Below are 12,200 nucleotides of genomic sequence, written 5' to 3'. Positions count from 1 at the left end.
CTGAAAACTTGTAAAACTGTCTGCCTTAGGGAGACAGGAATTTCTGTGGTTCTTTTGCAGTCTAAGTGTGAAAATAGTGAGGACTTTCAAAGCATTCTTAGGAGATTTGATGTGATAAATTGTATGTTACAGGTTGATACAACTGGTGTAGTTGTTCATTTTAACCCATCCCTTTGAAAGGCAGCAGATCTACTCTGTTTTCGTCCTTCATTTTAACAAAAGTTGTATTCCATCTTTATGAATTGCTTACAAACCACTGATCAGTATCATCAATAAACTGATGAGCCTTGCATTATAGGGCAATAATAGCTGTTTCATAAAATAGTTATCGTGTGATTCTGTAGTTGATCATGAGAACTTAGGGTAAGGATTGTGAAAACATGTGGCTCACCTTGAATTTTGTCTAAACAAAACCATCTGGATTTGAAAATCTCCATTGTGATATGTTTTGACTTTCTGGAGAAAAAAACTTATCTGTACCATATGCAGTGGGAGAGGCTCTCAATTGTAATAGCTTCTAAACACATTGAAGGCTGGCGATTTGAGAGAGTCCCCTTTTGATTGATCTACTTGTGTGAAATTTTCCTTGATGTTCTCGTCTGTTGGATATTGGTGAGAAAGAATTTGAAGGCTAAATTACGGTTTGGGGGTGAGTTGCTTCAAGGATAGCCCATGCAATGACAGTTATGTTTGCTGGAGTCCATGTGCTGGAGTCAATGTTCATGCGTGAAGCTAAAGCTTCAGAACTCTGGATCGCCAGCTCGACTTCTACGCTTGTGAAATTGAGCCCAGTGCTCAAATGAATCGGTGCTTTGTAATCTACAATAGGTGGCCTCATCTTGCCCTGCCCCCTGTACCCTAAATCACTTGAGTCCTGTCCACCCATCACCTCAGGACCTACACTGGCTCATGGTCAGTTTTAAAAATTGTCAGGTTTGTTTTCAAATGCCTCCGTGGCCTTACCCCTCCCTATCTCTCTGACCTCCTCCAGACTTCCAACCATCCAAAATCTGAGTTTCTCCAATTCTGGCCTTTTGCATTTCTCTGATTTTCACAGCTGCTCTATTGGCAATTACGCCTTCAGCTATCTAAGTTGCAAACTCTAAAATTCCCTCCCTAAATCCCCTGACTCTCTACCTCTCTTTCCTTCTCTAAGACACTCCTCAAAACCTCCTTGTTGGACCAAGGTTTTAATAATTTCTCTAGTATCTCCTTATGTGGCTCAGTATCAAAGTTTGTTTGATAATGTACCGGTGAAGTGCCTTGGAATGTTTTACTATGTTAAAGGCACTGTAGAAATGCAAGTTGTTGCTGTGTTAGCTCTAAGTGCTGACAACCGTTCTTGCATCATCACAAGTGCATATGACCATTTAATACTGATTAAGACTGATCAACACTTGCAGTGAAAATCAAGTTTTATGTTAGTCATTCAGAGTGGCGAAGTTCTTGATGCCCAGGACGCACAAGATTGATTTTGTCAGCCCAAGTCAGAGAATTCTTATTCTCAGCCTGTAGTACTTCTTTGGGTCTTTCTTCCAAATTATCTGAGTAAAGTGTGCAGAATGAATTTCAAAATGTGTATTAAAGTGAAACTTACATTGAGTATCTTTAAGTACTTTACAGAGCAACAGGGAGAAAAACAAAAAGCACAGATTGCTTTTATAGAACACCGGTTAGGTCTCAGATGGAGTGCTAAGTTCAAATTTGGGCACCACATTATAGGAAGGCCTCGGTGTCGATGGATAATTACCACAAACCACTGCCCCCCCCCCGCCAAAAACCTTCCCAGCTGATGAATCAGTGTTCCTCCATGTTGACCACCACTTGGAGAAAGCACTGAGGGTGGCAAGGGCGCAGAATGTACTTTGGGTGGGGAACTGCAATGTCCAACACCAAGAATGGCTACTGACCGAGCTGGCTGAGTCCTAAATGACATAGGTGCTAAACTGGGTCTGCGGCAGGTGGTGAGGGAACCAACAAGAGGGGAAAAACATACTTGACCTCATCCTCACCAACCTGCCTGATGCAGATGCATCTATCTAAGACCGTATTGGTAGGAGTGACCAGCGCACAGTCATTGTGAGACGAAGTCCCGCCTTCACATTGACGATACCCTCTATTGTGTTGTGTGGCACTACCGCCGTGCTAAATGGGATAGATTTTGAACAAATCTAGCAACTCGAGACTGGGCATCCATGAGGCGCTGTGGGCCATCAGCAGCAGCAGAATTGTACTCGAACACAATCTGTAATCTCATGACTCGGCATGTCCCCCACTCTACCATTACCATCAAGCCAGGGGATCAACCCTTGTTCAATAAAGAGTGCAGGAGGGCATGCCAGGAGCAGCGACAGACATACCTATCAGCCTGGTGAAGCTCCAACACAGGACTATTTGAACGTCAAACAGCATAAAGCAGCAAGTGACAGACAGAGTTAAGCGATTCCATGACCAATGGATCAGATCTAAGCTCCGCAGTCTTCCCACGTCCAGTTAGGAATGGTGATGGACAATTAAACAACTCACTGGAGGAGGAGGCTCCACAAATGTCCTATCCTCAATGATAGGGAAGCCCAGCACATAAGTGCAAAAGATAAGGCTGAAACACTTGCAACAATCTTCAGCCAGAAGTGCCAAGTCGATGGTCCATCTCGGCCACCTAGGAGGTCCCCAGCATCACAGATGCCGGTCTTCAGCCAATTCGATGCACTCCATGTGATATCAAGAAACAGCTGAAGACACTGGATACTGCAAAGGTTATGGCCCCTGACAATATTACGGCAATAATACTGAAGACTTGTGCTCCAGAACATGCCGCACCCCTAGCCAAGCTGTTTCAGTACAGCTGCAACACGGGCATCTACCTGGCAATGTGTAAGATTTCCCAGGTATGTCCTGCACACAAAAAGCAGGACAAATCCAAGCCAGCCAGTTATTGACCCATCAGTCTACTCTCGATCAGCAGTAAAGTGATGGAAGGGGTCATCAACAGTACTATCAAGTGCGTAGCAATAACCAGCTCACTGACGCTCAGTTTGGGTTCTGCCAGGACCACCCAGCTCCTGACCTCATTACAACTTTGGTTCAAACATGGACAAAAGAGCTGAACTCCAGAGGTGAGGTGAGAGTGACTACCCTTGACATCAAGGCAGCATTTGATCAAGTGTGGCAACAAGGAGCCCTAACAAAACTGGAGTCAATGCGAATCGAGGCAAACTCTCCACTGGTTGGTGTTATATCTAGCTGGTTATTGGAGGTTAATCATCTCAGTTCCAAGACATCACTGCAGGAGTTCTTCAGGGCATTGTACTGGGCTCAACCAGCTTCAGCTGCTTCATCAATGACCTTCCTTGCATCATGAGGTCAGAAGTGGGGATGCTCGCTGATGTTTGCACAACGTTCAGTACCAATCATGACTCGTCAGATACTGAAGCAGTCCATGTCCAAATGCAGCAAGATCTGGACAATATTCAGGATTGGGCTGACAAGCGGCAAGTAACATTCATGCCACAAGTGCCAGACAATGACCATCTCCAACAAGAGAGAACCTAACCATCGCTCCTTGACGTTCAATAGCAATACCATCACTGAATATTGCAGTACCAACGTTCTGGGGGTTACCATTGACCAAAAACTGAACTGGACCAGCCATATAAATACTATGGCTATAAGAGCATGGCAGAGGCTAGGAATCCTGTGGCAAGTAACTTGCCTCCTGACTCCCCAAAAGCCTGATTACCACCTACGAGGCACAAGTCAGGAGTGATGGAATACTCCCCACTTGCCTGGATGACTGCAGCTCCCACAACACTCAAGAAGCTTGACACCATCCAGGACAAAGCTCCCCACTTGATTGGCACCCCAGCCACAGACATTCACTCCCTCCACCACCAGCACACAGTAGCAGAACTGTGTACCACCTACAACATACACTGCAGGAATTCACCAAGGTTCTTTAGACAGCACCTTCCAAACCCATGACCACTACCACAAGGGCACCACCTGGATGTTCCCCTCCAAGCCACTCACCATCCTGACTTGGAAATATATCGCCGTTCCTTCACTGTCAAAATCCTGAAACTCCATCCCTAACAGCACTGTGGGTGTACCTACACCACATGCATTGCAATGGTTCAAGAAGGCAGCTCACCACTACCTTCTCAAGCGCAATTTGGAATGGGCAATAAATGCTGGCCTAGCCAGCGATGCCCACATCCCATGAATGAATAACAAAATTTTACTGGGATGGTACCAGGGGTGGGGGAAGAGTTAACTGCAGGGACTGGCAAAACTGAGGTTATTCTCCTTAGGGCAGGAGAATCATTTTTAAAAATAGAAGAAAAGGACTTTCACTTGTATAGCATCTTTCATGACCACCAGACAAGCACTTTACAGACATTTTTATTCTTTTATAGGATGAAGGTGTCGCTGGCAAGGCCAGCATTTGTTGCCCATCCTAACTGCTCTTGAGAAGGTGTTGGTGAGTCGCATTCTTGAACCACTGCAGTACAACTGGTTCAACTTTTCTTTAGCAGTTTGGTACAACTCAGTGGCCTGCTAGGCTATTTCAGAGGGCAGTTAAAGAGTGAACCATATTGCTGTGCTTCTGGAGTCACGTGTAGGCTAGACCAGGTAAGGATGACAGATTTCCTTCCCTAAAGGGCATTCGTGAACCAGATGGGTTTTTAATGACAATTAATAGTTTCATTGTCATCATTACTGAGAGTAGCTTTCAATTCCACATTTATTAATGAATTTTAAATTCCACCGGCAGGATTTGAACCATGTCCTCAGAGCAGTAGCTTGGGTCTCTAGTGACTATACACTATGCCACCTTCTAAATTACTTCTGAAGTGTAATGACTGTTGTAATGTCAAAAACACAGCAGCCAATTTGCACATTGCAAGCTCCCATGAATAACAATGTGATGATACCTAGCACAAAGGAAGATGGTTGTGGTTGTTGGAGGTCAGTCATTTTAGTTCCAGGACATCACTGCAAGAGTTCCTCAGAGTAGTGTCCTAGGCCCAACCATCTTCAGCTGTTTCATCAATGACCTTCCTTCCATCATGAGGTCAGAAGTGGGGATGTACGAGGATGATTGCACAATGTTTAGCACCATTCGCGACTCCTCAGATACTGAAGCAGTCCATGTCCAAATGCAGCAAGACCTGGGCAATATCCAGGTTTGGGCTGACAAGTTGACAAGTAACATTCACGCCACACAAGTGTCAGGCAATTACCATCTCCAACAAGAGAGAATCCAACCATCGCCCCTTAATGTTCAATGGCATTACCATCACTGAATTCCCCACTATCAACATCCTGGGGGTTACCATTGACCAGAAACTGAACTGGACTAGCCATATAAATACTGTGGCTACAAGAGCAGGGCAGAGGCTGGGAATCGTGCGACGAGTAACTCACCACCTGACTTCTCAAAGCCTGTCCACCATCTACAAGGCACAAGTCAGGAGTGTGATGAAATATTCCCCACTTGCCTGGATGAATGCAGCTCCAACAACACTCAAGCAGCTGGACACCATCCAGGCCAAAGCAGCCTGCTTGATTGGCACCACATCCACAAACCTTCACTCCCTCAACCACCTATAAGATGCACTGCAGGAACTCACCAAGGCTCCTTAGACAGCACCTTCCAAACCCACAGCCACTACCACCTAGAAGGACAAGGGCAGCAGATAAATGGGAACACCACCATCTGGAAGTTCCCCTCCAAGTCACTCACCATCCTGACTTGGAAATATATCGCCATTCCTTCACTGTCACTGGGTCAAAATCCTGGAACTCCCTCCCTAACAGCACTGTGGGTGTACCTACACCACATGGACTACAGTGGTTCAGAAGGCAACTCACCACCAGACTCACTCACTAGCGTTTTAGCTTCTAATTCCATCTCAGCTTCCCTCCTCTCTGAACTACTTTTCAGGATCCTATCCCCCTGCCAATTTAGTTTAACTCCGCCCCAACAGCATTAGCAAACCTCCCTGCGAGGATGTTGGCCCCATTCCCGTTCAGATGTAACCCATCCAACTTGTACAGGTGCCACCTCCCCCAGAAACAGTCCCAGTCCCTAAGGAACCTAAAGCCCTTCCTCCCATCTCTCCAGCCCTGCATTCATCTGCTCTATCCTTCTGTTCCTATTCTCACTACTCCGTGGTGCGGGAGTAATCCGGAGATTACTACCTTTTGAAGTCCTTTCAAATTCCTACCTAACTCCCTAAAGTCTGTTTGCAGGACCTCATTTCTCTCTCTTCCTATGTCAATGGTCTCAACATGGACTACGATCTCTGACTGTTCATCCTCCCCATTCAGAATGTCCTGCAGCCATTCTGTAACAACCTTGACCCTGGCACCCAGGAAGCAACATACATCCTGGAGTCACGTCTACGGCCACAGGAGCGCCTGTCTACTCCCCTCACTATCGAATCCTCTACCACTATTGCCCTTCCACACTTGGTCCTTCCCCCCCCCCCCGCCCCCCGCGAGCAGCTAGATCACTCACAGTGCCATGGCCTTTGCTCTGTTCGGCCTCCCCAGAGGAACCGTCACTCTCACCGTTTTCCAAGGTCAAAAAAGGATTTGTGAGTGAGATGCAGTCGGGGGATTCCCTCACTACCTGCCTGGTCCCCTTCTTCTGTCTGGCGGTCACCCCTTCCCTCTCTACTTGCAGCCCCTTAAGCTGCGGGGTGACCATCTCCTGAAACGTGCTCTCCATGAACCCCTCAGCCTCACGAATGCACCCTAGTGCCCCCAGCTGCTGCTCAAGCTCCAAAACCCAGAGCTCGAGTTGCTCCAGTCAGAGGCACCTCCTGCACACATGGTCATCCAGACCGCCAGGAGCGTCTAGGATTCCCCACAAAGCACAGGATGTGCAAATCATGGGACTGAGCTCCCCAGATATATCTTAACTAAATAGGATATGCTTTTATTTTACCCTTACTCCTACTTGAGTATAGACTAGATTCTTTAGGTGCTGATGACTGCCTGACCCAGGGTCCTCCCCTCGTACTCTCTAGATGCTGCTGACTGCCTATCCCTGGGTCCTCCTCTTGCGCTCTCCTCTAGGTGCTGCTGACTGCCTGCTCCAGGGTCGTCGTCCTCGCACTCTCTCGGTGCTGCTGACTTCCTTTTGCAGGGTCCTCCCCTCTCAGGATCCTCCTTCTAATCCTCCAATCCTCTGAGATACAGGGTGGTCCAAGACCACCTTGGTTCTAAAAAGGGTAGACGAATAAATCCAATAACTACAGGCCATTTAGTTTAACCTCGGTGATGGGAAAGCTTTCAGGTAACCTTGGACACAGTTAACTGTCACTTGGGCAAATGTGGATTAATTAAGGAAAGCCGGATTAGAACTTGTTAAAGGAAAACCTTATTTAATTAAGTTGATTGAGTTTTTTGATGAGATAACAGAGAGGGCTGATGAGGATCATGCAGTTAATGTGGTGTAAATGGACTTGCAAAAGGCATTTGATAAAGTGCCACATAATAGGCTTTGTCTGCAAAGATAAAGCTTGTGGAATAAAAGGGACAGCAGCAGCATGGATACAAAGTTAACTGAGTGACAAGAAATGGAGAGTAGTGGGAAACAGTTATCTTTTGGATTGGAGGAAGGTAGATAGTGGGTTTCCACTGCTTTATTTGATCTATATTAGTGATATGGGCTTTAATGTGCAGGGCACAATTTCAAAATTTGCAGATGACACAAAACTTGGAAGTGTTGTCAACTGTGAGCATAGTAATAGACTTCAAGTGGCCATAGCTGGTGAATGGATGGACATATGATAGATGAAATTTAATGTAGAGAATGTGAAGTGATACGTTTTGGTAAAAAGGAGGACAGGCAACATAAAATAAAGGGTATAATTCCAAAGGGGTACAGCAGCAGAGGGACAAAGGGGTACATATGCACATACCATTGAAGATGGCAGGACAGATTGAGAAACTGGTTAAAAGGGCAGAGGGGATCCTGGGCTTGAAAAATAGATGCATAGGTAATAAAAGCAAGGAAATTATGGAGAACCTTTATAAAAACACTATTGGCGTCAACTGGAATATTATGTCTAATGCTGAGCTCCAACCTTTAGCAAACACGTGAAGGCATTAGAGAAGATGCAGAAAATGAGTCTATGAAAAGATTTATAAGACTGATTCCAGGTTGAGGGATTTCTGTTGCCTGGATAGATTGGAGAAGCTGGGGCTTGTCTCTCAACCCCCTCTTCTCTAGGGAGGAGATTTGATAGAGGTACAGATTTTCAAAGCCTTGAGGATTCTGGACAGAGTAGATAGGCAGAAACTGTTCCCCTTCACTGAAGGATCAAGAACCAATGGACACCCAATGATTTTAAAATGATTAGCAAAAGAACCAGAGGCATTGTGATAGAACTTTTGAAGGTGGCAAATTAGGAGCTGAATTGCGTTGCCTCTTGAGTGTGGTGGAGGTAGATTTAGTCGTGGCTTTCAAAGAGAATTGGACAATTATCTGAATAGACTATATTTGCAGGCTATGGAGAAAAGCCATACAGGAGTGGCCCTTGCAGAGATCCAGCATGGATATGATGGGCTGAATGGCCTCCTGTGTTGCCGTCATTCTCTGATCCTATATAGGACTATGTAAGCACTGCTGTCTCATCTTTCACAAGATGCAAGGATTACTGATGAGAAAAAGATTCTGGGTTGAAATTTAAAAATTGCAATTTTGGCAACCATTTATGTACTGTTTGAGTGTCAGAGATGAAGAGTGGAATTTTACTTGTAAAGCTGAGGAAATCATTTTCCAGGTACCAAGCAGCAAATACTTAAGTCCTTGTCTCTTGCAGAGATCTGGTACTAACCAATGCTGCCAGAACCCTTCCCAGAAGACCTCTGCCCCCCCCCACCCTCTAATTTTGACCCCAGGAATCCTTTGAGAACCAAACTTTTACAGTTCTACCCCTCCTGTTCCGCAAAATGCACAGTATCTCTGGATAGTGCTGTCGAACCATTGCCCCCGACCCTACCCTGTGCTAACAAGCTGTTGGACAAACTGGACCACCCATACCGTGCTATCTGTGGTACTACATGTTAGGTACCTACCTCCAGCTTGTTGTGTCTTGTGTGCCATCTTGGTGTGCATCTTTGACTTGAATAAAGACTAAGGAATGAAAGTTAAAGATAATGGAAAGTATAGAAAAATACTGTCTTTACAGAATAATATCACATAAAATATAATGCAGATATATGTCCCTTTTAAGGGGTTCATGAAAACTTCTTTCTTATTCTTGTGTAATTCTTAAACATAGGCAAATTTATTTCAATCTGAATAAATTTACTCTTTCCACACTTGATTCGGTTATTATTGCCTTGCGATTGACTCCTAGTCCTGGTCTTCCCAACAGTAACTCCTTTCTAATCACATTCCTGACTTGCGCCTTGTAGGTGGAGAAAAGGCTTTGAGGAGTCAGGAGGTGAAAGACTCACCACAGAATACCCAGCCTCTGACCTGCTCTCGTAGCCAGAGAGGTAAGATACAACAAAGTAGAAACAATTTAATAACTCTGAACTAGATTTTTCTAAAAGAAAATTCATTTGCGGAATATAGGAGTCACTTGCAAAGCTAGCATTTATTGCCCTTCAGAAGGTGGTGGTGAGCCCTGCATGCAGTGTACACATGAAAGTACACTCACAGTGCTGTTAAGGAGGGAGTTCCAGGATTAACTGAGTCACACTGAAGGAATGGTGATGTAGTTCCAAGTTAGGATGGTGAGTGCCTTGGAGGGGAACTTGCAGGTGGTGTTCCCATGCATCTGTTCCCTTTGTCCTTGTAGGTGATCAAGGTTGTTGATTTGGGAGGTGCTGTTGAAGAAGCCTTGGTGAGTTGCTGTATTGCATCTTGTAAATGATACACACTGCAGCCATGTTGCGCAGATGATTGTTTAAGGTGGTTGGTGGATGAGATGCCAGTCAAGTAGGCTGCTTTGCCCTGGATGGTATTGAGCTTCTTGAGTTGCACTCACCCAGGAAAGTGGAGAATATTCCATTACAGTCCTGACTTGTGCCTTGTAGGTGCTGGAATGACTTTGGGGAATCAAGAAGTGAGCCATTGCCACAGAACACTTAGCCTCTGATCTGCTCTTGCAGCCACAATACATTTGGATTCCACTATAAGACGGTTCATGGGAACCATCTCAAGATGGCACTGTAGATGAGACAGTGCTATTTCATAGCTGCATCTTTTGCTATCCTTAAATTCATCTGCAACTCCCCATCATTCATTTCAGGAATGCAGAGCATTAATGGCTTCTGGCATTAAAGGGGCACATATTTACATTCTACTTTATCTGGTGCAATGCTCCTGTGTATCAAACAGTGCATCCCCCCACTTACCACATGGTAGATTTGGTGATATTTAATGTGAAAGTGTCTGTACTTGAAAGGGAGAGACTCTTTTTAAAAAAAAAAAAATGTTTTGACCCATCTCTTACAATTCATTACTAGATTTTAGCTGTCTCCTAAGTACCAAAAGCCAGACCTCAACTTAAGATAAATAAGCAGCTTCTGCCAGCGCTGGGCACTGTTGTTGTTCGAAGGGGGCTAAAATGTTTTCATTGGCAGAAATGGTTGGGAACAGTTAAACACTGTTTTACTGAAGAATTTCTCATCTGCGTATCATTAGACCTCTGTATACTTAAAATGAAATGATTGTCACAAACATATAACGGTTATGGGGAACATTGGATGTATTCAGAAAAATCCTAATGCTATAATTCCCCCCAACCTGCAGGGTTTCTTTTTAAACTGCTTAGCCTTCACTTCCTTTTCTCTTTTCAGATACTGTCACATCTGCTATGCATTTCTAACAGATCTGATTTTGTGTCAGATTTCTGACATTTGCAGCTTTTGTTTTTGTCTAACCTCGATATCTGTTAACCTGCTAGCTTTGCACTTCAGTATATATTTGAATAATTCTAAGTTTAGCTGCGCCCATTCAGTCTGTTGATTGCTGCCAATGTGGCAACTGTAACATCAGCAAAAATTCATTAGTACAACATATGTAAACAGCCTACGGTTCTTTCTGCTCCTTTCTAGAATTCCAGTTTAGTCTTGTACATTTTTTTTTTGCCTAGATAGCATACGACACCTGCACCTCAGCATGAAATACAATAATTAAAAAGTTTATCTTTGTTAGTTGTTTGTTTTAAGTAGAAGTATAAAGGGAATGGTATGTATACTAGGAATATAGGGCAGAATCAAAAATTTCAGGTTTTGGGATCGTTTCTTGGAAGTCCGTTTAAGATTTAAACATAAGGAAGGCCCATGGCTCTGAGGGCCATCCGTGCGGAGGGTAATTGCCATCAGAAGAATGGTCATGGCCCAGGCTGCAGTGTTTGTGTTCATGCAGTACAATAGTAGGACCAGTGAGAGGCTACACTGACAACTCTCCTGCCTGCCACTGGGAGGCCACCTCCAAGCTACTGCTGGCCTCCTGACTGAGCGTGGGGTTGATCCGATGCCGGGAAAATCTTGGCATCATCTGCAACTTAGCTTTAAATGGGTCCTTAATTGGCTGCCTGCCACTGCTGGGCAGGTGGCCATTGCCACTTTGCACCTACTTCCAGCAAAGATGCACAGAGGCAGGAACACATTAGGTATCTGACCTGACGCACACAACTTCCTAACTTTATTCATGCCCCTCTTTCCAAAGCTGCTCCCGCGGGGTTTGGAAGACTGTGTCACCTGTGAATTTTCCTTGTTTGTTTATGGTGGAAGAGCATGCAAGTTAGACTGCCGTCCTTGAGCCACCTGTTAGAATTTGCATGAGAGCAACCTAGCAGAAGTTCCTTCTGATTTTCACTTATGGGAAAGTGTTTGACTCCTTTGATCTTCTGCAATGACATGAGAAAGGACACTCTGGGAGGATTGAAACTGCCTAGCATACTTTGTTGCCTCAGTGCGGTGTGCTGCCATTGCCATCTTCATACTAGAGCTATTGAAAACCCAGATACCTGGAATTTACAGCACAAACAGGCCATTCAGCCCATGCCTATGGTCATGCTCCAAATGAGCCTTCTCCCACCACCCTACTTCACCTCATAATATCACCATATCTTTCTATTCCTTCCTCATGTGTTCATCCAACTTCCCCTTAAATGCATCTGTGCTATTTGCCTCAACCGCTCCCAGCGGTAGTGAGTTCCCCATTT

General features: G+C 44.9%; 1 protein-coding gene across 11 annotated transcripts in view; it reads left to right on the top strand.

The window, feature by feature from the left end:
- disp1 (dispatched homolog 1 (Drosophila)) overlaps window positions 1–12,200 on the top strand; it is a 457,303-nt gene that overhangs the window by 221,017 nt on the left and 224,086 nt on the right. For 8 of the 11 annotated variants that reach the window (XM_078542763.1, XM_078542762.1, XM_078542760.1 and 5 more), the window contains one exon: window positions 9,436–9,519. The exons of the other annotated variants lie outside the window; for them this stretch is intronic. The gene's annotated coding sequence lies outside the window, so the exon portion shown is untranslated. The remainder of the gene's footprint in view (window positions 1–9,435; window positions 9,520–12,200) is intronic. 11 annotated transcript variants of the gene reach the window in all.

This window comes from Cetorhinus maximus, chromosome 5 (genome assembly GCF_964194155.1).
Source record: "Cetorhinus maximus chromosome 5, sCetMax3.hap1.1, whole genome shotgun sequence".
Classification (NCBI taxonomy): Eukaryota; Metazoa; Chordata; class Chondrichthyes; order Lamniformes; family Cetorhinidae; genus Cetorhinus; species Cetorhinus maximus.
This window is presented reverse-complemented; position numbering and strand designations above follow the sequence as displayed.